This window comes from Bufo gargarizans, chromosome 3, assembly GCF_014858855.1.
Source record: "Bufo gargarizans isolate SCDJY-AF-19 chromosome 3, ASM1485885v1, whole genome shotgun sequence".
Taxonomy (NCBI): domain Eukaryota; kingdom Metazoa; phylum Chordata; class Amphibia; order Anura; family Bufonidae; genus Bufo; species Bufo gargarizans.
In genome coordinates, this window is record NC_058082.1 from 550,550,922 (window position 1) to 550,577,871 (window position 26,950).

Consider the following 26,950-nt stretch of genomic DNA (forward strand, 5'->3'; position numbering starts at 1 on the left):
GCCCAAACTTTTGCACACCACTGTATATACTGTATACATTATATACTCTGTTCCATATAGAACTTACACAAAAAAGGATCTGTAGATGCTGACATTTTCTAGCACCTAGGTCAAATCTGTGGTGTGTGTGAGGGACATAAAAGCCAGAGTAAAAGTAAAGTGTTTAGACCTCATGAAACCTCAAAAACCGGATCAAGTCCTGGTAGTTGGGAGAAAAACGACAAACTGGAATGAAAACAAGAGGTGCAGAGAGGAGAACGTCTACACATACAGATCGTCTGATTAGAACAATGGGGTATAGTGATGCATTCTGTACTTCAAGTGAAACTGTCACATCCCAAGCCTAGGGTGGCAAACAACGTCTACACAAAGCATCAGAAGGTGACTTCATGACATTGGGCTCACGTCACCGCTCTTGAAGGCTATCAAGGTGCACAGCAACACGGCAATGAAGGCTAGAATGTAGGTCTGTCTTCTTCCGCTTTTGTCTTGGGCGCATTGATAACCAGAGATTGGTCTGGAGACCACATGGGCAACACCATGCCAAGGTAACGTCGCACCAGCCCTACTCCTGGGATTGTGGTGTGAAGTGATATAATGTATGGTAGCCGGACCGCTCTAGTCTTCATTAAAGGTACTAACAGCTCGGCACTATGTTTATTTGGTTGTAGAACCGGTGGTCTGGCCATGTCTCCAAAGTGTCCCAGGAGCTGTATTTAAAAAGGATAACACCAGGCCACATGTTGCTCGTGCTATCGTGAGCAGCCTGCATGACCTAAATGTGCTACCATGGCCTGAAGCCTCTCCGGTCTTGTGTCCCATTGAGCACAACTGGGCATTTTTGGGCCAGGGGCCAACATTAAAAGAACCAGACGGGGAGGCCGGAGGCAACACAAGTGGAGGAAATTTAAAAAATCTGAGACCTCAGAAAAAAATGGCACTTCACAAGAAGGGCAATCAGTAGGGGTGGAAGATTCTTCTGCTCAAGAGCCTACAGTGGTAAATATGTCCTCTGTCCCTTTGTCTCATACACAGATGGATTTATTGTCCAAAGGATTGTCATTTTGTCCTTCCACTAAGGTCGATTGGTTTCAGCTGGAGGTGGATATGCAACGGTTTTTCAGGAACATCAAGTTGCAGATCTGGTTCTCTGAACATCCACCCCCAGCTGACCATGTATTGACCGCAGGAAGGTCTGAACTCACTCTTGGACAATTCAACCTGATGCCCAGGAGTGACTTCATACCACAGATTAACTCCCACACTTTAGAAACATTTATGAAATCTGTGGCATTGGATATCAATAGACTCAAAGCCAGGGTCTCTGCCACACCTTTGCAACACCCAAATATGACTTCAGCCGATATCAGAGCTCTGGAGGAGTTGTGCCATGACAACAGCCTCACTATAAAACCGGCCGATAAGGGCGGGGCTGTTGTTGTCATGGACACATCCTGGTATATGGGTGAAATAAGGAGACAGTTGAATGACCAGAATGTATACAGGGAATTGTCTGGTGACCCCAAATTTGAGTATATCAAAAAGATCAGAAATGTATTAGCTATGGCACGTGATCAAGGTATTATTGATGAGGGTGTGTACTCTTTTTTATTGATAGAAAATCCACGCACACCAATAATTTACGTATTGCCAAAAATACATAAGTCCCTAACGAATCCCCCTGGGCGACCCATCGTGTCGGGTATTGATTCTATCTGCTCACACATTTCCATCTTCCTGGACCGCATACTTCGTGTGTACGCCACTAACACTAAATCATGTATCAGGGATACAGAGGATTTTTTGAAGAAAATTTCCACCGTGAGATTGCCTGATAAGTGTCTGGTGGCATCTTTTGATGTCACCAGTCTGTACACTTCTATTGATCACGAACGGGGAATTAGTGCGGTAAGGAGATGTTTGGAACATAGTGACTATTCGACAGAATGTTGTGACTTCATTACTCAACTATTGAACCTGGTCCTAAAACATAATTATTTTATGTTTGGGGAGCAGTTTTTTCTGCAATTACGTGGGACCGCAATGGGGTCCAATGTGGCGCCCACGTATGCAAATGTCTTCATGGCGGCCCTTGAGGAGGACCTTGTCTATGTATCCCACCACTTCAGCAAAGTGCTGGGGTGGTGGCGGTACATAGACGACGTCTTCCTCATTTGGCAAGGTGATCTTGAGTCCCTAGAGCAATTTCCTTGTTTTCTGAATTGTATGGACAGTGAGATTGCGTTTACACTCACACATTCTAACAAGCAGGTTCAGTTTCTCGACACAATGGTGGTGACAGATTGTCCACCGATATTTTCACCAAGCCGACCGATTACTACGTGTGAAGAGGATTGTACAAGACCCTGAAGGCTTACCTATCAGGTATGAACAAATGGTTAATAAATTCAGACAGAGAGGGTACCCACGAGGGAATTTGTATAAACACCTGAGGAGAATACAGAACCCTCAGGGAGAAGAGGTGACAGAAAAGAAACCCAAACCTAGACAGATTCCATTTGTTACAACATACTCAGAACAGAGCTGGTATTTTGAGAAAACATTGGCCCATCCTAAAGAGTCCTTCGCTTCTTCCCCACTCCTATCATACAGGCGTCCTACCAACCTACGTGATAGGTTGGTAAGGGCTGATGTCCCTGTCAAGAGGAAGGTGCAAACATTTCTTGGTTCAAGAAGGACGGGATGTTTTCCGTGTCTTACGTGTGTTAATTGCCCTTATATGATGATGGGTAGTGTCTTCACACACCCGGGTACTGGATCACAGTTTGATATCCGTCAATTTTTGACATGTGACAGTGCGTTTGTCATATATGTACTACAATGTCCATGTGGTCTCCTCTACGTGGGGGAAACCACATGTGACATGAAAACACGACTGAATAACCATCGCTTCTCTATAAGGCGTAAAAGAACGGATCTGCCAGTTCCTAAACACTTTGTTGAGTATGGCCATACTGAGAGAGAACTAAAATGCATGATTTTAGATCAGGTTCAAAGGGGCAGACGGGGTGGGGACAGCACTGTGACCCTTAAACAAAGGGAACTGCGTTGGATACACCGCCTTCAGTCCCTTAAACCACAGGGCCTGAATGTGGATTTCAAATGGAATATTATGTAGTTTTGTGGGAGTCCTCCCCGCTTGCCTGTGGGTTCGTCATCCTCATGTGTAACTCTGGTATTGTGATCACTTATGGTGTTTAATATCCTACCTAGTTACTTATCATGTTTTTCTTTTATTTTTCAGATTTTATCGGATCTGAAAAAAATTATTTTCCAGTTTTTCAAGTCTATTATCGCAGCGGTAGAAAAAGATGGCTACTGTCTATGGTGTTTTAGTCCCATTTTAGGTGAATGGGGTTGGAAACACAGCTCACTCAGTGAAGGAAAGAAAGTGTGGATAAGTCGTGAATGGAAGATGTTATGCAGCTACAGATGAGGAACAAGGGTGGACTTTGGCCAAGAGGATATTGGGTGTTGACAACACTCGGTACCTTGGTGCCATAACAGGTGTGTGGTGATGGTCACTCACGTGACACAACCACGTATACCGCACCTTCTCCAGTCAAGCCTCATTGGTTAATTCAGCTTTATATCAACTTTATACAATTTTACTTCTAGATGCACTGTCCCTTTAAGGGACTTATGCTCTTCCGATATTCATGGCTTGATATCCGTATTCACCAGTATTCGTCTAAATTTGCTTATTAGCATTATACAACCTGACCATTCCCTATTTGGGACTTCATTTCCCTGTTTTGGTCTCATTTGCGGTGCCCTGTTCTGCCCTGGATGTCAGTGATATGCCAGTATTGGGGCGCTTCCCGGTTGCCGAGCGACGGCTCATATGACGTGAGGGGAATAAAGCGGGTCATTTCACCTTTACATGCTGCCTCGTTTTTGGAAAATTATAACCATTTGATGACCGTTGTGCCCATGGTTTGAGGATTTTGCACCTGATTTCACCAACAAGTGCTGCTGTTTTTCTTTGTGTAATATATATATATATATATATATATATATATACACAGTATATATATATTTAGTAAAAAGTCTTTGGTAAAGTATTGGAGGGGTTTATATCTCTCCCAGATTCCTTACAAGGGTGAGATACAGTAAGCCGTATGGTTTCGGCAAAGTACAGTTAACTAGAGCTGGGTTATTCAGACTTTGTTTATGGTCTGGATTTTTTTGGAATGGTAGGTAGGATCAGTAGAGGGACCCACCATTCCACTCCAGTACAGCTATTCCCCCTAAATAGAGGCCTCAGAGTCTCCTGTAAAAAGTCTGATCTGCATGGGACGTAGAAACCTTTGTTTAGTTAGCGCCCAGATGGGCCAGGACTTTGATTTAATGGGGTTATCCAATGTCTAAAATATGCCCCCAAATTCTAGGGCCCCCCCCCCCCCGGCACCCACGTCGCTCCTGACCCCGCACGGCCACTGCTGCATCTCCCCGTTGCACAGAGCAAAACATCCGGCAGCGGGGTGGTCAGCTAATAGTAAGCAGCGACGGGGATGAGCCTCCGTAGCATCGCGGGTGATGCTAGGGAGGCTCATCCCCGTAGCGGCCTGCTATTGGCTGCTCCCCCCGTCGCCAGATGTTCTGATACGAATGAAGCAGCCGTGCGGGGTCAGGAGCGAGGCGACAACTTCTTTAATGTTTATGTGTTATTTTGGTGCTTCGTATAACTTGGGTGCCTTGTTTTGCGCTGGATACAAAATAATCTGACTTTAGATTTTTAAGAAGGCTTTTCTATCATTCAGATTCTTTGTGGAATATTCGTGGCTTCAAGGGGAAGATCATCTTCAGTTTTCTCCAGTCCCTGCTGTGGACACGTGTTCAGCTTGGCCACATCCAGTGACTTCTGCGCCATCTTGATATCTGCTCCATGTCAGCGGCTGCTGACTCCTTGTGGTTTGCTGCAGTAATGGAGGTTTATGGCGATGACTAGTGTTGGGCGAGCATGCCGAATACCGCGTGTGCTCAAGCGCGATGCTCGAGTCTCCTCCCCGCACGTTTGTTGGCTGCTATGCAGCCAATAAACTTGCAGGTAAGTACTGCCATTCACTGTAATGCCGTAGCCATGTTGGCTGCTGGCATTACAGTGATTGGCTGGCCGAAACGCGTCATTGGGTGCTATATAGCACCCGATGACACATGTTCGGCTCAGTATTAGTCAGGGAGAGCTGGAGAGCAGAAGGGAGAGATAGTGTAGGGATTGAAATAGCAATATTTTATTTTTTATACTTGTTATAGACCCAAAAGTCCCTTTAAGGACTATTGTGTGTGGCAGCAATATATATTTTTAGTGCAACCTGCGCTTAATTGCTAAAACTTGTTAGAGACCTGTGGGGTTTCGCTCTGGTAGGTAATGTAAGTGGGCGCAGTACAGAGGCAAAATACAAGTTCTTAACTCAAAACGTCAGTGTTTATTCACACTTGAGGCAATTGCACAAAACAGCACGTTACTTTGCAGTCTTGGTGTTAATTCACACACAATGGAAAGTTCATATAACACAAGTCACCTTGCTGGCAGTTCTGCCTCCAGTAGTCCACAGCAGACTTTAGGGGACCTGTTTCTCCAGGCTGCAGCTCTCAGCCATCCAGCACGGCACAAATCCTCAGATCCCAAAAACAGAGACATCTCTGCTGAGCCCAGCTGCCTATTTAAGGACAGCCAGGCGCTGCCAAAACCCAGACCGGCACTTAAACTCTGGTCCGGTATTTGACCTCACCTGGCTGGAAATCAGCCCAGCCGCACATGCTGGGAGGAAAATACCTGCCTTGCCAGACACAACCCCTCACTGTGTCACATACCCCCCCACACTTTGTTCAGCCCTGAGGGGGTGGACACACGCCAGACAATGCACCCGGGACAGGGCATCCGCTTTTCCCTGCAACTGGCCTGCTCTTTGTTCTACCGAGAGCTTAAAGTTCTGCAGAGACAAAAACCATCTGGTGACCCGGGCATTCCTCTCTTTGGCTTGGCTCATCCACTTGAGAGGGGAGTGTTTAGATAACAGGCAGAACTTTCTCCCTAACAAATAGTAGCGGAGAGACTCGAGTGCCCACTTGATGGCCAGGCACTCTCTCTCCACTATACTATTCCGGGTCTCGGCTGGGGTGAGCTTGCGGCTTAGGAAGACAACAGGATGCTACTTCGCAGGCATCCGTTTGTACCACAAACTCCCTCTTAAAGTCGGGCGTCACCAAAAACGGTGACCCACACAGGGCCGACTTCAAAGCGGCAAAAGCCTCTTTCGCCCAATCATCCCAGTGAACCATCACTGATTTTCGTCCGTTCAAGAGCCCTGTCAAGGGTTCTGCTAGAGTAGGAAAGTGGGGAATAAACCTCATGTAATAGCCCACTATTCCCAGGAATTACTTTTTTTGCCTAGTGGTGACAGGTCGGGCCAATTCCGTATTGCCTCTATTTTGTTCACTTGGGGTTTGATGACTCTGCGCCCAATGACATTCCCCAGGTACTTAGTCCCTTCTAACCCTATCACACATTTTTGGGGGTTAGCGGTTAGGCCAGCTTTCTGAAGGGAGTCCACTTGTCACAACCAGACATCTGAGAAGCTCTGACAGATGCCTTTCAGAACCTCCTCCTTGAGCTTTCTTTGTTTTGGTTTTCAGTTCCTCATCTCGTTAGCCTCTCTCAGCTGTCTTGTAGTTGGACTGATTGCATCCCTTTAAATTCCTCCCCATAATGCAGTAGTGTGCGGTTTATACAACTTCCTGGAGTGTGTGTGCATGCTGATCCTATTTCCCAGTCTTCTACAAGATAAGTGCTGTACATTAATTTGTGATTTTCTGTTTGCTGGATCCCAGGTGACCCTGACTCCCTCCGTGTCTAGTGTAGGGAGCCGGTGGTCGTGTCCCCTCACTATTGTAGGGTGTTCAGGTGTCATATAGTCGAGGTACGAGGATATGCGATCATCCACCATTGGGGTGTTCGCATAGGCTGAGCAGTCAGGGAGAGTGCCAGGTCTTATGCAGGGGTCTCCCTTTTGTTCCTTAGCTTTGGATCCAGTGAGTCATATATTCCTTTTGCATTGTCTTGTTTCCTGCACACCTTTCCGTGACACCACTACAGCCTGCACTTTGGGTAGGTGACTTTCCCAGTCGGTACTGTGGATGACAATATCGTCCAGGTAAGCCGAAGCGTACCGACGATGTGGACGAAGCACAATGTCCATTAGTTGATGAAAAGTGGCGGGGGCGCCATGCAGACCAAAGGGTAAGATCTTATATTGATACAGCCCCTCAGGCGTGATGAAGGCAGTTTTCTCTTTGGCAGCCTCCGTTAAAGGTACCTGCCAGTACCCTTTTGTGAGGTCCAAAACAGAAAAATACCGGGCTTTTCCTAACCTCTCGATGAGCTCATCCACCCGGGGCATGGGATACACATCGAATTTGGATCTTGTTAAGTTTTCGAAAGTCGTTACAAACCCGCAACGTCCCGTCGAGCTTGGGTATCAATACTATAGGACTGGCCCACTCACTTTTTGACTCCTCAATGACGTCTGCTGCAACATTAGCTGCACCTCCTCTGATATGGCTTGTCGCCAAGCCTCAGTTACCCGGTATGGTTTAATCAGACTTTTGCCTGAGGCTCAGTGACAATGTCATGCTGGATTATAGATGTGCGTCCAGGGAGGTCCGAGAACACATCCGTGTTCCGACTAACGAACTCCTTGGCCTCCTGAGTCTGTTTAGAGGCGAGGCTGTCAGCAATTTTTACTGTGGCAGCCACCTCTCTTGCATCAGACAGAGGGGCCGTTACCTCTTCTCCTAGAAAACCCGGCCGCGGGCTATCTTCCGTACAGGTTTCCCTATCTTTCCACGGTTTGATTAAATTCACATTGCAAACCTGCTCCGGCTTTCGCCGCCCTGGCTGGTGTATCTTGTAGTTTACCTAGGCCAGTAACTTACTGTCCACGGTCGGCACCAGAACCAAAACCCGATCACCCAGGTTAAAGATCCCGAGCCTGCTGATTATAGACCTGACTCTGGGCTCGCTGAGCTGCCTCCATATGCTCCCTAACAAGAGGCAACACTGTCTCTATCCGATCTTGCATCTGGGTAACGTACTCAAGGACACTTTTATGTGGAGTGGGTTGTTGTTCCCACGCCTCTTTGGCCACATCCAAGAGACTGCGAGGGTATCTGCCATATTGCAGTTCGAAGGGCCAGAACCCAGTAGAGGTCTGGGGTACCTCTCGCACTGCGAACATGAGACAGGGCAGAAGGAGGTCCCAGTCCTTCCCATCTTTAGACACTACTTTTTTCAACATATTTCTTAATGTTTGGTTAAACCTTTCTACCAGACCGTCCGTTTGCGGATGGTAAACGGACGTCCGTAGTTGTTTTAAGTGCAGCAACTTACAGAGTTCCCTCATCACCTTGGACATAAAAGGGGTCCCTTGGTCGGTCAGAACCTCTTTAGGTAGTCCTACTCGGGAAAACATCTCCATTAATTCCTTAGCTATGAGTTTGGCCGAGGTATGTCGCAGTGGCACCTCCGGGTACCGAGTGGCGTAGTCTAGAATGACTAAGATGTATTGATGCCCTCTGGCAGACTTCGGTACTGGGCCTAAGAGGTCCATAGCTATTCGGTCAAATGGTACTTCGATAATCGGGAGAGGTACTAGGGGACTACGGAAATGTGGTAGGGGGCTAGTTATCTGGCAGGTCGGGCAAGACTTACAAAACTCTTCCACTTCTTTGAATATGCTGGGCCAGTAAAACCGCAGAAGAATACGATCCTGAGTTTTCTGCAGCCCCAGGTGACCCCCGAGAACATGTTGGTGTGCTAGATCTAACACAAGCTTGCGATAAGCCTTAGGGACCACCAACTGTTCAATAGGCTCACCCCGTAGTTGGTTTACCTGATACAACATATCCTGATGAACCACAAAACGGGGAAGCACTGACTCTGCCCCAAGTTGTTGTGGTTCACCATCTACTAATAACACATTTTCCCAGGCGCGGGACAGGGTTGGGTCCCGACCTTGGGCGGTACCAAAGTTATCCCCCGGACATATTGAGGTCTTCCAATTCAGGACCCAGCGGCAAGTCCTCCACGTCTCCCACCATAACACTTAGCGGGGTTGTCTCCCCCTCTTCCACCGAAGTGGTGGTCACCCGTACCGCTGGCCCTTCGGCCTCGGGTTCCCAGGGTTCTGCCTTCCCCCGGGGGCAAGGTTTACCCCGTCTCATGGGTATCAGTCACGCTCATAGCAGGCCACAGTGCCGGGAAGCCTGGGAAGTCTCTCCCTATTATAAGTTTGTAGTGTAAATTTGGGGCAACTGCCACTTCATGAGTCCATCTGCTAGCCCCTGTGGTTAGAGCAGAGGTGGGCAAACTTTTTGACTTGTGGGTCACAATGGGTTCATATATTGGACCCAGGGGCCAGACCAAGAGTAGATAGATGGGGCGTTTGTGTGAATTAATATAAATCTAATTTAAATTTTGAAACATTAAAGATTTAGTTTAATTCAAGGTAGAAAAGCATAAAGAGAGTTATTGTAGAAAATTTTTATGCAATGTATTTCTTTCATAACATAGTAAGTATAACTCACCTTCAATTTTAGTGGGAACAGTGTTGTTGGTCTTCCTTTTTTAGTCTGGAGTTAGCTTTGTTGTTGCAATTCACAGAATAGATACTGTGCCAGTATATAGGGCCCCCATAGTGCTTCCCCTCTTCTCCATAGTGGCCCCCATAGTGCTTCCCCCTCTTCTCCATAATGCCCCCCATATTTTGGCAGTATATAGGGCTCCCATAGTGCCCCTCATAATGTGCCAATATATAGGGCCCCCATAGTGCTTCCCCTCTTCTTCATAGTGCCCCCCATATTGTGCCAGTATATATGGCCCCCATAGTGCTTCCCCTCTTTTCCATAGTGCCCCCCCATATTGTGCCAGTATATAGGGCCCCCATAGTGCTTCCCCTCTTCTCCATAATACCAGTCCATATTGTGCCAGCATATAGGGCCCCCATCCCTCTTCTTGCCACAGTATACTATAAATAATAAAAACAATAAACACATATACTCACCTTATGCTGCTGTAGTGATGCGATGCAGGCCTCTTCCGGCCTGTGTCCCGCTTTGTAACGGCGCGATGACGCCATTGCGCCACCTGCATCGGCCTCTGATAGGCTACAGGCCTAGTGCCTGTAGCCTATCAGAGGAACGGGCAAGGGAGACGCCTCTCCCCTGCTCCTCCGCACCATTCATCTGCATCGCTGTCCTGAGGACGGCGATACAGATGAATATGGAGATGAGCGCTTCCACAATGGAAGCGCTCATCTCCACTCCTGCTGCCTCCGTAAACGGCCCGCTGGCCGTAGTTTGCCCATCACTGGGTTAGAGACACCAGGGCGGTGGGATAGTCTTTTAAGTCTCCATGGATCCACATGTCCCCAACTTTCCGGCCAGTATACTCTGCTGACCGTACCAGTGGAGCCCTTACTAGGGACACCAGGCTCCCTGAGTACAGCAGAGCCTCCGCTGGAGTGTCTCCTACCTCTACCTGGCACAGGTGGTTTAGAGTTTTTGGGGTACCTGCTGCACACAGCTTCCTGGCATATAGCGACTGACGGTAGCCATAGTTAGTATCCATGGGACAGTCAGCTCTTACATGGCCCGGCTCCTGACACTGCCAGCAGACTATCGATAGGAGCCAGGTCCGTAGAGGGTACACCCCGTCTGTGTTTGGTTGGTACAAGTCGCTGGGTCTGGAATGGAGATTTACGGGGTTTGACTGCCCCCCTCCCAAAAGAACCCCCTGTAACAGTCTTAGTAGCCTCGTAGCGCTCCACCAGGTCCACCATTTCTAGGGCGTTTCCAGGAGACACCTGGCCGATCCAGTGCTGGAGAGGGGGTGGCAGAGCCCTCCAGAACATATCGGCCAATAGTCTATCCAGCATAGCCATGGGACTCAGCACATCAGGCTATAGCCACTTTTGCAAAAGGTGGAGTAAGTCATAATACTGGGTCCTCGCAGGCTCAGCCGGCTTAAACTCCCACTGATGCACCCGCTGGGCCCGGATCAACACATTCACCCTCAGTCTTGCCAAAATCTCACCCTTTACTTTTTGGTAGTCGGCTGCTTAATCATCCGGTAAGTCGAAATACACCCGCTGGGAATCGGATGCCAGGAATGGAGCGACGACCTCAGCCCACTGGTCACGGGATAGCTTTTCTCTGATGGCCACTTTCTCGTACATCGCCAGGTAGGTTTCAATGTCGTCTGCGGGGATCATCTTAGGAATCGCGGCACAGACTGCTTTCCGGGCATCGTAGACGCTCGGGGTTGCTCCTGCTGTCTGCAAAGCCATCACTTGTTGTAGCAGCAACTGGTTAGTCTCCTGCTACTTATTAGCCTCACGTTGCTGCACGTTTGTCTCTTGCTGCTGCAGATTAGCCTCCATGAGGGCCTTCACAACAGCCTCCGTTTTGTCGTGGGGCACTGGTTGTAATACAGCTGGTTTAATGTACGACATACAACCGTGCCTGAAAAATGCAGAAACCAAAAATATTAGTGTTCACATCAGCCTCACTGCTCTTGCCCGCATCCTCCACCAATTGTGGGGATTCGCTCTGGAAGGTGGGTTAAGCAGGCGCAGTACAGAGGCAAAATACAAGTTCTTAACTCAAAACGTCAGTGTTTATTCACATTTGAGGCGATTGCACAAAACAGCAGTAACTTTGCAGTCTTGGTGTTAATTCACACACAATGGAAAGTTCATATAACACAAGTCACCTTGCTGGCAGTTCTGCCTCCAGTGGTCCACAGCAGGCTTTAGGGGGCCTGTTTCCCCAGCGTGCGGCTCTCAGCCCTCCAGCAGAGCACAATGCCTCAGATCCCAAAAACAGAGATATCTCTGCTAAGCCCGGCTGCCTATTTAAGGACAGCCAGGTGCTGCCAAAACCCAGACCGGCACTTAAACTCCGGTCTGGTTTTGACCTCACCTGGCTGGAAATCAGCCCAGCCCAGCTGGGAGGAAAATACCTGCCTTGTCAGACACAACCCCTCACTGTGTCACAGACCCAAAAGTCCTTTTAAGGACTATTGTGTGTGGCAGCAATATATATTTTTAGTGCAATATGTCAGGAACACATCGGAGCCCTTTTCCACCACCGTCAAGGTATCTCAGTGTGGCAATGGGTTCCTACCACTAGACTACCTACGGTGTGTGAACACGGCCTGAGAGGTGCTAAGATACAACTTACAGCCAAGCTCCCATATACCTCCATAGTGAGATCACTCAGGTAGTGGGAGAGATGATAAGGCTGGGTTTTTTGAGCATTTCCTCCCATTTCGGCCACTTTATTTCAGTTATTCAACCTGCACTAAATTGCTAAAACTTCTTAGAGACCCAAAAGTCCATTTAAGGACTATAGTTGTAATCTGACAGCAATATATATTTTTAGCGCAACCTGCACTGAATAGCTTGCAATTGTTTGGCCGCTGCTGACAGCGACATCTCCTGTCTAACGTGTGACATCCAGTGTACTTTTTACGTAGACGGTGTCCGCTGCGGACAGCGACATTACCTGCGCTACATCTCCTGTATAACGTTTGTCCATCCTAAATATGAGTGACATTCATTCAGTGTAATTCTGTAATAGGCGGTGGTGACAGTGACATTACTTGCGCTATATCTCCTGTTTTACATGTGCGCATCCTAAAAATATCTGTGACATTCTGTGTACTTTATTTGCGCATACACTTACAAAACCTGCGCTACTGTACGTGTGACATACTTGCAAGCATATATACCATTTAATATGCACAAGGCAAGCAGTAAGGGACGGGGCAGTGGCCGTACTGCTGATGGTGCACGCAGAGGCCGTGGACCTGGGCGCAGTGAAACTGTGCCTGCTGCCAGAGCGCAAGAAACACGATCATCCACTATACCGAGCTTCATGTCCCAGTTTGCAGGGCGGCGCAGAACAGCGCTCTCGCAGTCAGACCAGTGCGACCAGGTGGTCGGTTGGATTGCAGCAGATAATGCTTCCAGTCGGTTAAGCACCTTGGTCTTCCACCAAGTCCAGTCTCAGTAGCCAAGAGTCTGGTCAACAGAATCCTCACCCTGATCCTCCTTCCTCCCACCCTGGAGAGTCTTGGCAAACAAGTGATCCCACACTCGGATATTCCGAGGAGCTCATTTCATCACCATTCCATAATTTGGGCCTCTCGACAAGCCCGCTTGAAGAGGGACATGAGGAGATCTGGTGCCCTGATTCCCAAACTCTGGAGCTTCCACACAGAGGCGGCTCTAGACTTTGTGAGGCCTTAGGCGAAACTCGAACATGAGGCCCCCACGAAGATTGTTGGGATGCTCGCAATCTCCCGTACGGCGTCCCGGCTCAGTCCTCAAGAAAAAAAACTGTGTCAACCACTGCGCGGAGCGGTGGTGTGGTCAACACTCCCCCTCCATGTATCTCTATGGAAGACTCAGAGATACACAAGTTCTGTATCTGCGGCTCTCCCATAGATACATGGAGGGGGAGTGTTGACCACCGCTCCGGGCACAAGGAAATCCAGAGACCCATGCAGGAGATCGTGGGGGATCCCAATGGCCAGACCCCCCAATCAGACACTTATCTCCTATCCTTTGGATAGGGGATTTATTTTCCTATCCCGGAGTACCCCTTTAATATGCAGTGACATCACAGTAAAGGGTTAATATGCACAGTGACAACACAGTACAGGGCTTATATTCGCAGTGCATATTAACACTTTGCATTAACCCTGGCCCAGTTCTCTAAATCGACCCCCCCCCCCCCCCCCCTCCCTCACACCGCATTGATGTAGATCTTCTCTGTCATCGTCTTCTCCATTCGGTCCGGACACTTCTCTCAGCCGCCTCGTCTCTGCAGAGTGTGACACACAGACATCTTAGCTTCCTCACTTTTCTATCATCATCCCCCAACCTGGAGTCCCCACAGTGTTATCCTGCTGCTCGCTGTGCCCCCCAATACTATCCTGAAGAAATAATAGTGCCCCCCATAGTAATACTGCTCCTCGTAGTCCCACCAATAGTAATTCCCTTCTACAATGCTCTCATTAGTAATACTGCCCCCATTATGTAATTTGCCCCCATTAAGTAATTTGTCCACCACACTGCCCCATCATGTATTTTGCCCCCCACACTGCCCCATTAAGTAATTTGTCCACCACACTGCCCCATTAAGTAATTTGCCCCCCACACTGCCCCCATTAAGTAATTTGCCCGCCACACTGCCCCCATCATGTATTTTGCCCCCCACACTGCCCCATTAAGTAATTTGTCCACCACACAGCCCCATTAAGTAATTTGCCCCCCACACTGCCTCACAAATTTGCCCACACACTAGTGTCTTATATTATGTAATTTGCCCCCCCAACTTGTACTTGTCCGCTAATCTGCTAGGCTGCTGCGCAGGCATGAGTTCAGTCACTTCAGAGCACAACCCCGTCCTGCGGCGTGTAATCCCACGAGAGCCGCGACCTCCCGCGGTGGTTCTCGCAGGATTACGCGCCGCAGGACGGGGTTGCGCAGCGCTCTGAAGTGACTGAATTCATGACCTCGCGGCGCAGCAGCCTAGCAGATCAGTGGACAAGACCGGGGGGGGGGGGGGGGTGGAGAGGATGAAAGCATTTGGGGCACTGGAGCTTAAGCCCCGAATGTTTTGACCTAAGGACTCTCCCACCCGACACCGCCACACAAGTACAGTTTGTACTTGCGGCGGTGTCAGGTGGGAGCCAGAGCAAGGCCCCGACCAGCGCGAGGCCTTAGGCGGCAGCCTAAGTGGCCAAATGGAAGAGCCGCCTCTGCATCCACAGTCAGAAGAAGATGATGGTGGGGAACGGCAATTAGTGTTTCACGAGGTGGATGATGATGAGACACAGTTGCTAATAAGTCAACTGCAATTAGTGTCTCAAGAGGTTGATGATGAGGATGAGACACAGTTGTCAATAAGTGAGGTTCTTGTTAGGTCAACAAATCAGGAGGATGACCAGAGTGATGAAGAGGAAGAGGAGGTGGTGGATGATGAAATCACTGACTCAACCTGGGAAGGTGGCAAGCCGAGCGAGGACAGCAGTACAGAGGGGGAGGGATCCACAGCACCGCAACAGGCTGGAAGAGGCAGTGGGGTGGCAAAAGGGAGAAGGCAGGTCACACCAAACAGGCCCGCAACTGTTCCCCGGAGCACCCCCTTGCGGCAATATCCCTTGCCAAGGGGTAGGTGTTCCGCAGTCTGGCGATTTTTTGAGGGAAGTGCGGACAATAAAATAATTGTCATTTGCAACCTGTGCCAAACAAAAATGAGCAGGGGCATGAACACTAGCAACCTCACCACCAGCATGATCCGCCACATGACATCAAAAGCACCCTAATACGTTGGCCGAACGCCTGGGTCCACAACCAGTGTCTGCGGGTCACACCACTGCCTCCTCTTCCCCTGTGTTACGTGCTGGCCAATTCCCTGTCCAAGATGCAGGCCCGGATGCCTCCCGCCCTGCACCTGGACCTTCACAAGCACCATCAGCTAGCACATCCACTTCTGTGTCCCAGCGCAGCGTACAGATGTCCTTACCCCAGGCCTTTGAATGAAAGCGCAAATACCCAGCCACCCACCCACAGGCCATAGCACTAAATGCGCACCTTTCCAAATTGCTGGCTTTGGAAATGTTGCCATTTAGGCTTGTGGACACTAAGGCTTTCCGCAGCCTAATAGCGGTGGCTGTCCCGCAGTACTCTGTCCCCAGCCGCCACTATTTTTCCAGGTGTGCCTTCCCCGCCTTACATCAGCATGTGTCCCGTAACATCACCCGTGCCCTGACCAACGCAGTTATTGGGAAAGGTCCACTTAACGACTGACACATGGACAAGTGCAACACGCCAGACCTGCAGGGTATGACGAAGTGAGGTCACGGTTATGGGCAATCGAGGGTACTCACTATATTTGAAGAACCCTGGGCAGGCGCGTGGCAGTGAAGGAGAGGTAGACACGGTTCCTCTGGGGCACACTCTGTATATAGGGACCAGGCCTGATGGTGGATGAGGTGCCCTGGATGTTACAGGTATTTTGTGTGCCTGGGGCAAGGTCCCTGTGGTATTCGTGACGCCAGTGCCTTTGGCCGGTGGCACGCCGGTTGGAATGATGGAGGTACACAAGTATACAGTGAACCAAACGTAACTTTACTGAACAATCCAACTTTGTACAGCAGGTGTAGTACAGTCTTTATATTACAGTTCCACAAGGGGGCTCATTCACAAACATGGCAGGCAATATTCATGCAAGATACGCAGAGGGTAAATTCACAAGCACTCAGAAGCAGGTTGTACCTTTCCTCAGAATCAATGTACACTGTCCTTTCTAGAACTCCTGCTCTGGCTTTATATCCCAAGGCCCGGATGCCTAAAGGGTGGCTTAAATCCTTGGTTATTATCTTCCTCAGGTATTAGATTCTTGCTGCACTTGTTAGTGTAATCTGCCCATCAGGGTTACTTAGCTTACCCTGGGTCGCCTTCTCTTATAAAGTGGATGACTGCGGGGTTTCTCCCAGGAGGTTGGGTCCTGCGACTGGGGTGTCTCTACTGAGCTAATCCTAGCCTCAGGAGCTTCAGGTGGACGAAGTGACTCCTCTAGTCCCCTGGAATGAACTAACACTCTCCTGTCTGGGCCTTCCTATATATAACTAGGGCTCTCCAGCTCCCTCTAGCGTCCGGGAGGCTAAACTACACCCTGACAGGCCTGACACCCAGATAATACAGGGAAAAACATGCACATGACATTTAATGCAAATAAACACATTAACCTTTGCAGTGCCCACCTTTACCTAGTGGGACACTACACAAGTGCTGGTGGCCAGGGATGCTGCATTTCCCTGACGGCACACTGGGTGAACCTTGTGGAGGCCGGGAGCGAGTCGTACCCTGGGATGACACAGGTGCTACCGACGATTGCGGGTCCTACTTCCATCAGGATTTCCGCCAGCACCTACGTTAGTGGCTGCAACCCCCCCTTCTCTTCCTCCACCTCCTCCTCCACTCCCACCTCTGAATTATCCGCGTGCAGCACCAGTCAGCCATCAGTCGGTAGCTGGAAGCAGTGTAGCACTGCAGTGGGGAAGCGGCAACAGGCCGTACTTAAGCTGATCTCCTTAGGTGACAAACAGCACACCGCCGCAGAGCTGTGGCAGGGTATAAGTGACCAGACTGAGCTGTGGCTCTCGCCACTCAACCTACCACCAGGCATGGTTGTGTCTGATAATGGCTGTAAATTGGTGGCGGCTTTGGAGCTCGGCAAGCTCACACACATCCCATGCCTTGCCCATGTGTTCAACTTAGTGGTTCAGCGGTTTCTCAAAACCTACCCCAATTTGCCTGAGCTACTGGTGAAGGTGCGCCACGTATGTGCCCGTTTCCGAAAGTCATCTACAGCTCTCGCCACTCAACCTACAACCAGGCATGGTTGTATCTGATAATGGTCGTAACTTGGTGGTGGCTTTGGAGCTCACCGACTGTTGTGCGACTCTGGCACACATGGCTGACTTTATGTTAGGCTGCCTTTCCCGTGACCCTCACGTAGTACGCATTTTGGCCAACACCGATTACTGGTTGTTCACCCTTCTCGACCCCCGCTACAAAGACAACTTCTCATCTCTCATTCCTGTGGTGGATAGGACGAGCAAAATGGTGCAATACCGGAAGGTCCTTGTGGAAAAATTTCTCCAAAAAATTCCATCGGATATCGCTGGCGGCAGAGTCCGTAGTTCCTTGGCCAACCGAGGAGGGGAGACAAGGGGAACACACAGCAGTTCCAACAGAGGCAGGGCAACACTCTCTAAAGCCTAGGACAGTTTCATGACACCCCACCAGCACCCTGATGTGCGGCCTAGTGTCATAAGGAGAGAACATTTTTAGAAGGTGGTAAAGAAGTAGGTAGCAGACCGTGTCAGCGTCCTCAGTGATCCCTCTGTGCCTTACAACTACTGGGTGTCCAAGCTGGACACGTGGCATGAACTGGCGCTCTACGCCTTGGAGGTGCTGGCCTGCCCCGCCACCAGCGTTTTGTCTGTGCGGGTATTTAGTGCTGCTGGGGGCATAATAACTGATAAGCGCATCCACCTGTCAACTGAAAATGCTGACAGGTTGACTCTTATAAAAATGAACACGGCCTGGATTGCCCCTGACTTCTCTACTGCACCAGAGGAAAGCGGCTGAACATAAAGGCACTTTATATGTGGCTTTTATGGTGTATTGGATACACTGTATTCCCCTGCACCCCTTCCACCACTAAAAATGATATATGGTTGAGTCTTCCTATTCTCATCCTCCTCCTCCATCATATCAACATGCTTATTAGGCTGCTCTCGCTCCTAATGTTTTAGAGCAGGGATGCCCAACCTGCGGCCCTCCAGATGTTGCAAAACTACAACTCCCAGCATGCCTGAACATTCTACAGCTATCAGTCTACAGCAGGGCATTGTGGGAGTTGTAGTTTTACAACAGCTGGAGGGCCGCAGGTTGAGCATGCCTGTTTTAGAGGGTCAGCTCAGCAGTGGGCCCTCACCCATTATGTTTTACAGGGTCACCAGCAGGCCCTCAACCATAATGTTTTAGATGGTCAGATCAGCAGCAGTCCCTCACCCCTAATCTTTTAGAAGGTCACCAGCAGGCCCTTGCTCCTAATGTTTTTGAGGGTCACCAGCAGGCTATCAATCATAATTTTTCAAGGATGTTAATGATTCCCTCCTTTATGTGTAATAAAGGTTGTTTTGGAGTGCCGGCTCCTTGTAATTTTCGGCAGCCCTTTCACTTAGTGCATAGGCTTTATGAGTGTAGGAGTCCCACTACCTGAACAATTGTACCACAATGTGAATGAGGCCCTCCTTTATGTGATATACAGGCTGTATCGGAGTGCCTCTTCCTTGTAATTTTTGGCAGCCCTCTCACTTAGTGCATAGGCTTTATAAGTGTAGGAGTCCCACTATCTGAACAATTGTACCACAATATGAATGAGGCCCTCCTTTATGTGATATACAGGCTGTATCGGAGTGCCTCTTCCTTGTAATTTTTGGCAGCACTCGCACTTTATATACAAGTAAATATACAGGAAAGAATGTTTCCTACAATTTTTCATTTAAAATCGATTTTATCTTTGCTTTTGTGCGTATTATTGTCAGTCTGTAAAAGTGGCGTACTACTCGGACAACATCGTTCCCAGCAGCGACCTGGGAGTCCAAGATGCATCCAAACATCCTCCCCCTGCTGTTCCCGAACCATTTCAGTGGTGTTTCCATCATTTTCTGACCTTTTCCTATGAACCAGACACCCTACCCTCTTCAGAGCAGGGGGTGACTGGTTTAATCTTCGGGTTCTCCCATGATGGTGCTCGACCAACACTGGCGATGTCGTTATCTGGTTTTATCTCTAAGAGCAGGAAGATCTGTTCACCAAAAGAGCAGACATTTGTAAGAACATGGCGGCTGCAGGTGTGTATATATACAGTATATCAGACTGGTGAGGACACAGCGGGCCGCAACGGAAACAAGTCTCCCTAGCATCATGGGTGACACTAGGGTGGCTAGTTCCCACTGCGGCCTGCTCTTGGCTGCCACCATCTGTATATTTTGATCCGTGCGCCGGGGAGATGCAGCCGTGCGGACATCAAGAGTGACGAGGGTGCCGGGGAGCAAGGTAAGTACAATCTGAGTGAGGGGCCCGGGCATTTGGGGTTGGATAACCCTTTTAATTCCTGTTTCTCCCTACTCAAATTCAACACAATATGGCGACTTGCTATCAAAACCCCTGACCGGCTGCAATACATATCACAACCGCATTGGTGGTATCTTCATGGGGACACTTGACTAGCAAATTATACTCTGTTCCCAGTTTTTTGCCAATAACAACCAAGAATGACCCGGCGTAGCTGTTTTCAGCGGTTATAACAATTTTAAGATATTCTTCCTTCCGTTGTCATGACGTTAGCTGACTGTAGCGCCAATGAATGGTTCACAGAGCCGCTCCCCGCAGGTGACCGTCACTTGATATCTTGCGGTATTACTTTGGCGTGACAATGGAAAAACAGGACCGGACAGGGACACCAAGGCGGAATCATGGAAGTGCACATATTGCACATTTTATTATTAGTGTTGAGCGAACTTTTGTGTTTCAGGTACAAAGTTCCGGTTATCTAAGAATTCCGTTATGGATTCCGCTCCATAACTTGTGGTCCGTGGTAGAGGAATCCATAACGGAATTCTTAGATAAACCCCGAAGCCGTACCTTGTATGCCGAACGTAAAAGACAAGTTCGCTCATCCCTATTTGTTATTTAGCCATTTAAAAAAATCCGAAATAATTCTATAAAAACTGTATACATTTTTATTTTTGTTACTTTGTATATAGCATTATTATACTTTTCAAAGAAAACCGTCAAAAATATATTTTAGATTAAAATAATAACTGAAAGAAATCCAGCTGTGCCACTACCAAGATGGCCGCCGGAATTCCCCTCACGCTGCGGCGACCGCACTTTTGCTGTACTGCGCAGGCGCCTAGCGTCGCACTGTGATGACGCCATAGATTCCCTCTGCCACGTCTCTCCTGGGCAGCTGCGGAGAGTAAAGGGAAGACGAGAGCTGGGGAGACCGAGGCTGCAGGAAGAGGGGTGTCCCGCTCCCCTGCAACCCTCCCCCACAACTTGCACCCTGCATGGGCTCATCATGCGGCAGACAGCCCTGTGCCAGAGACCAGCCGCCACTGATGACTGAGCTGCCGCTGCCCTTACATGTGTGAGTAGCAACCCGCACCCAATGGAAGGTGTCACTACAGAACAGTGCACCTGTGTGGCCAGACAGTGCCCTGCAACCTGTGGCTGCGAAACTACAACACCCAGCATGCCCTAACAGCCAAACAGTGTCAGAGCATGCTGGGAGTTGTAGTTTTGCAGCAGCTGGACAGCCGCAGGTCGTAGACTACTTCCATATGCACGCCCACACGACATAGGCACGCCGTATACCCATTGTTTACACTGTACGCTATATGGGCACGTTGGGAGTTGTAGCGATGAAAGCAGGTATTTCCCAGCATGCCATGAATGCTTCTGGCTGTCGGGGGCATGCTGGGAGTTGTAGTTTCACACCTGGAGAGCCACCGGTGTGGAGAGCATTCATATATATTGCGCTAATTGTATGCAAATCCATGAGGACATGCTGGGGGTTGTAGTTTTGCAAGGGTTGGGTTGCAGAACACATATATGGTCAGATGTGTGCATGATGCTGCCGATAGCCTCTGCTTCCAGCTGTCAGGCCCTGCTGAGAGTTGTAGTTTCTCAACAGCTCTACGTTCCAGTATAAAAGCCGCTAGCTGAGCATACTGGGAGTCGTAGTTGGTCAGCATCAGGAGGTTGCAGACTACGTATACACATCTGCACAGAAACATCAGCTACAGGCTGTAAGGAGATGCTGGGGGTTGTAGTTTCTTAACAGCTGTAAGTTCCAGTATAAAAGCCGCTAGCTGAGCATACTGGGAGTTGTAGTTGGTCAGCATCAGGAGGTTGCAGACTACGTATACACATCTGCACAGAATCATCAGCTACAGGCTGTAAGGACATGCTGAGGGTTGTAGTTTTGCAAGGGTTGGGTTGCAGAACACATATATGGTCAAATGTGTGCATGATGCTGCCGATAAACTCTGCTTCTAGCTGTCAGGCCCTGCTGAGAGTTGTAGTTTCTCAACAGCTCTACGTTCCAGTATAAAAGCCGCTAGCTGAGCATACTGGGAGTTGTAGTTGGTCAGCATCAGGAGGTTGCAGACTACGTATACACATCTGCACAGAAACATCAGCTACAGGCTGTAAGGACATGCTGAGGGTTGTAGTTTCTCAGAGGCTGGGTTGTTTTCCCATCTGCCCATATATATCAGCAAACATTAATATACACCATAGTGTGCGGCGCACGCTGGGAGTAGTAGTGTGGAGTGTAATATGTACACACAGCTCCGGCCTGGACTGACACATTGTAGCAAACTATCAGCGCAGGAGAGAACTGCGCTGCTTGACATGTTGATCGCACAGGATGAGTATTAGAGAACTGCAGGAATTCCTTGGCGGTCTGATAATAGACGTGTATTGGGAATTGCTTAAAGAGTAATTCCGAATATACAGCAACCTGACTACAACTCCCAGCATGTCGTGATCGGCTGTGGGATTCATGGCAGTCAGGAGACATAGGGTTAAGGATCAAGGATCATGGTGCTGGGTGACCACCACTGTCACCCAGCTTTCCACAGACCCTGCATATCATACACAGGGAGTTACATTCTCCCCTGCGGTGCCAGTGCATGTGTCAGTCTTCACTGCATTGTAATTACATTCTATTCATGCACCAGGAGGCCCAGGATGAGCATTGCCATAAGTTCTGGGTTTTCCTTTTAGTAAACCTCACTTGCGTTCTCCTCTGTTTTGTCACGGTCTAACTCCCATCATAACATAATATTGGGAGTTGTAGTTTTGGCAGCGTCCGCCTCTTCTCATTCTTCTTCATCGCGCTCCTTTTACTGATTGGTCCAGAGATTTGTCGTCCCTGCCGCTTCTTACCTGTGCGACACTAATGGCCGCCGCTCTCAGATTTGGAGCCTCGAGCCTGTCCTCCTCCTCGTGAACTGTGAATGCAGCTCTGGGGGTGACTAGAGTATAGATCCAATGTAACTCGAGATCAGTGCATTGATCGGATGATGAGAGTTCTGTGTTAGAAGGGCCTCAGACGTCTACTCTAAACAAATGTTTGTGTGTTTTCCATTCACTGACTGCAAGCAGTGGTCTTAAAAATGGTGCAGAATAAAAAGATTTGAAGCAGCTTTGTCCTAAAGTTAGTCGATTACCCCTGAGAGGATACCCATCAGACCTTTGGCAGTGCCCCTAGTGCACCCGTACCTGGAAGCACAATTAGATGGTTCCTTTAAGTGTTCAAGGGAATGTCCATGATTAGAAAACCAGCGCCACCCTTGTCCACTGGCTGGGGGTGGTATTGCAGCTCAGCTCCATGGTCTTGAATGAGGACGCCCTGGACGAGGGACACACTTTATGTAATCCCAGTGCCCCCGACCTGCCTTTCCTTGTATAACATGGCTTGGTGCCCGGTAAATGAACCCTGAACCTAGGGGTTATATAACCAGGGCGAACGTCCCGTCCACCCACTCTTGTGAGTGGAGGAGGTGGAAAGTCTTTAACCCCTTATCCACAGGAGGTGTCTGATTGGGGGGGCTCCGACCGCCGGGACCACCACAGATCCTGAGAACGGGGGTCCCGAGTGCAGCGGCAGGTGTGTGCCGACTCTCCGTTCACTCTCTGAGAATGAGCAGCAGCATGCATGGGACTTATGGGGGAACAGGACCCCCATTCTAGTCATCGGCGGGGCCCCCCAGCAATCAAACCCCAGCTTATCGCATGCAGGACCGAGGAAAAGGCAGCTGCTATCTTCTACAGACAGCGCCACGCCTGCCCACAGGTCGTGTGTGGAATTGCAGCTCTGCCCCCGTTCACTCCGATGAAGCTGAGGCTGCGATACCAGACGCAACCTGCAGACACGTGTGGCGCAGTTTTTTTGGGGGGAAAAAGCTGACTTTTTTTAAAACCTTTAATGAGAACTTCCCCTTCTGCCTCAGTTTCTTGTTTCTTTTCTTGTGTGTCAGTCTTCACTGCTGTTCTCATAATCTATTTATGAACCAGCCCAGAGCATCACAATGCCACCACCAATTTGTCTTCTCCCCATAGTGCACCTGGTGCCATCTCTTCTCCAGGTAAGTGACACACACAAGCACGGCCGTATACATGATGTAACCTGGTTCCTCAGACCAGGCTGCCTTCTCCTCTTAGTGCACCTGGTGCCATCTTCTCTCCAGGTAAGTGACACACACAAGCACGGCCGTATACATGATGTAACCTGGTTCCTCAGACCAGGCTGCCTTCTCCTCTTAGTGCACCTGGTGCCATCTTCTCTCCAGGTAAGTGACACACACAAGCACGGCCGTATACATGATGTAACCTGGTTCCTCAGACCAGGCTGCCTTCTCCTCTTAGTGCACCTGGTGCCATCTTCTCTCCAGGTAAGTGACACACACAAGCACGGCCGTATACATGATGTAACCTGGTTCCTCAGACCAGGCTGCCTTCTCCTCTTAGTGCACCTGGTGCCATCTTCTCTCCAGGTAAGTGACACACACAAGCACGGCCGTATACATGATGTAACCTGGTTCCTCAGACCAGACTGCCTTCTCCTCTTAGTGCACCTGGTGCCATCTTCTCTCCAGGTAAGTGACACACACAAGCACGGCCGTATACATGATGTAACCTGGTTCCTCAGACCAGGCTGCCTTCTCCTCTTAGTGCACCTGGTGCCATCTTCTCTCCAGGTAAGTGACACACACAAGCACGGCCGTATACATGATGTAACCTGGTTCCTCAGACCAGGCTGCCTTCTCCTCTTAGTGCACCTGGTGCCATCTCTTCTCCAGGTAAGTGACGCCCCCAGCCATCCACATGATGTAACGTGATTCCTCAGACCAGGCCGTCTTCTTCCATTGCTCCACTTCTGATACTTGTGCCCATTGTAGATACTTTCAGTGGTGGGTACAGGGCATCTCTGGCCAATCGGGCGCCGTCACAGCGAGCTGTGTGTCCTGACACCTTTCTATCATCGCTGGCAGGGATGTTGTCGGCACCTGTGTGTGATTGGACCGGGCGGGCTCACCTTCTCTCCCAGTGTAACCAGGATCCTATCGCCCGTTCACTGGTTGTCCTTCCTGGGGCCACTCTGCAGGTCCTCACCTCTGCTCACCAGGATTTGGAGATGAGCCGATCGTCCACACATCACAGCTTCTCACACCCTCGCTCTTGCTCCTGTTTCTTGCATCCATCACAGCTCGGCCCGTTGCGTTGCTCCCTTCCACCCCCCACCAGTCTCCCGTCCTGTGAGTGTCATACAATGCACTTCTTATTTCTCTTCTGGGCGATATATCTCGCTGGATATTTGCTTTGGGAGTCACTGATGATCTCATCTATTTATCGCTTCCCACGACTTAAAGGGGAACCATCCCATTGTTGTGGGTTACGTGTGATGACCGTGATCTCAGCGATGTGTGTTACTTACATTATTAATCTTCAGTTCATATTCCTTCACGGCTGGGGTGTCGCCATCTTTAGTATTTAGGGTCATATCCGCGAATATGCTGTAAGTGACTGGTGAATGCACATGACCCCTCTATCTTCCAGTAAATGAGGTTCTTGGGTTCCTACAAATGCTTAGTAGGGTATTCCCACCATCAGCATGTATCACCTACCCACAGAGTACATTATAAGTGTCTGACTGCTGGGACCCACACAATCGCTAGAAGAAGTGTCCAGTATTCTGCTGGTGGAGTTACTATGTACATACATTACTTATCCTGTACTGATCCTGAGTTACATCCTGTATTATACTCCAGAGCTGCACTCACTATTCTGCTGGTGCAGTCACTATGTACATACATTACTTATCCTGTACTGATCCTGAGTTACATCCTGTATTATCCTCCAGAGCTGCACTCACTATTCTGCTGGTGCAGTCACTGTGTACATACATTACTTATCCTGTACTGATCCTGAGTTACATCCTGTATTATACTCCAGAGCTGCACTCACTATTCTGCTGGTGCAGTCACTGTGTACATACATTACTTATCCTGTACTGATCCTGAGTTACATCCTGTATTATACACCAGAGCTGCACTCACTATTCTGCTGGTGCAGTCACTGTGTACATACATTACTTATCCTGTACTGATCCTGACTTACATCCTGTATTATACACCAGAGCTGCACTCACTATTCTGCTGGTGCAGTCACTGTGTACATACATTACTTATCCTGTACTGATCCTGACTTACATCCTGTATTATACTCCAGAGCTGCACTCACTATTCTGCTGGTGCAGTCACTGTGTACATACATTACTTATCCTGTACTGATCCTGAGTTACATCCTGTATTATACTCCAGAGCTGCACTCACTATTCTGCTGGTGCAGTCACTGTGTACATACATTACTTATCCTGTACTGATCCTGAGTTACATCCTGTATTATACTCCAGAACTGCACTCGCTATTCTGCTGGTGCAGTCACTGTGTACATACATTACTTATCCTGTACTGATCCTGAGTTACATCCTGTATTATACTCCAGAGCTGCACTCACTATTCTGCTGGTGCAGTCACTGTGTACATACATTACTTATCCTGTACTGATCCTGAGTTACATCCTGTATTATACTCCAGAGCTGCACTCACTATTCTGCTGGTGCAGTCACTGTGTACATACATTACTTATCCTGTACTGATCCTGAGTTACATCCTGTATTATACTCCAGAGCTACACTCACTATTCTGCTGGTGCTATCACTGTGTGCATACATTACTTATCCTGTACTGATCCTGAGTTACATCCTGTATTATACACCAGAGCTGCACTCACTATTCTGCTGGTGCAGTCACTGTGTACATACATTACTTATCCTGTACTGATCCTGAGTTACATCCTGTATTATACCCCAGAGCTGCACTCACTATTCTGCTGGTGCAGTCACTGTGTACATACATTACTTATCCTGTACTGATCCTGAGTTACATCCTGTATTATACTCCAGAGCTACACTCACTATTCTGCTGGTGCAGTCACTGTGTACATACATTACTTATCCTGTACTGATCCTGAGTTACATCCTGTATTATACACCAGAGCTGCACTCACTATTCTGCTGGTGCAGTCACTGTGTACATACATTACTTATCCTGTACTGATCCTGACTTACATCCTGTATTATACACCAGAGCTGCACTCACTATTCTGCTGGTGCAGTCACTGTGTACATACATTACTTATCCTGT

At 48.9% G+C, this 26,950-nt stretch overlaps 1 protein-coding gene across 1 annotated transcript in view; it reads left to right on the forward strand.

Moving 5' to 3' along the window:
* Positions 1–20,613: 20,613 nt before the first annotated feature.
* TMEM39A (transmembrane protein 39A) overlaps positions 20,614–26,950 on the forward strand; it is a 29,102-nt gene continuing 22,765 nt past the window's right edge. The window contains exon 1 of the mRNA XM_044284107.1: positions 20,614–20,823. The gene's annotated coding sequence lies outside the window, so the exon portion shown is untranslated. The remainder of the gene's footprint in view (positions 20,824–26,950) is intronic.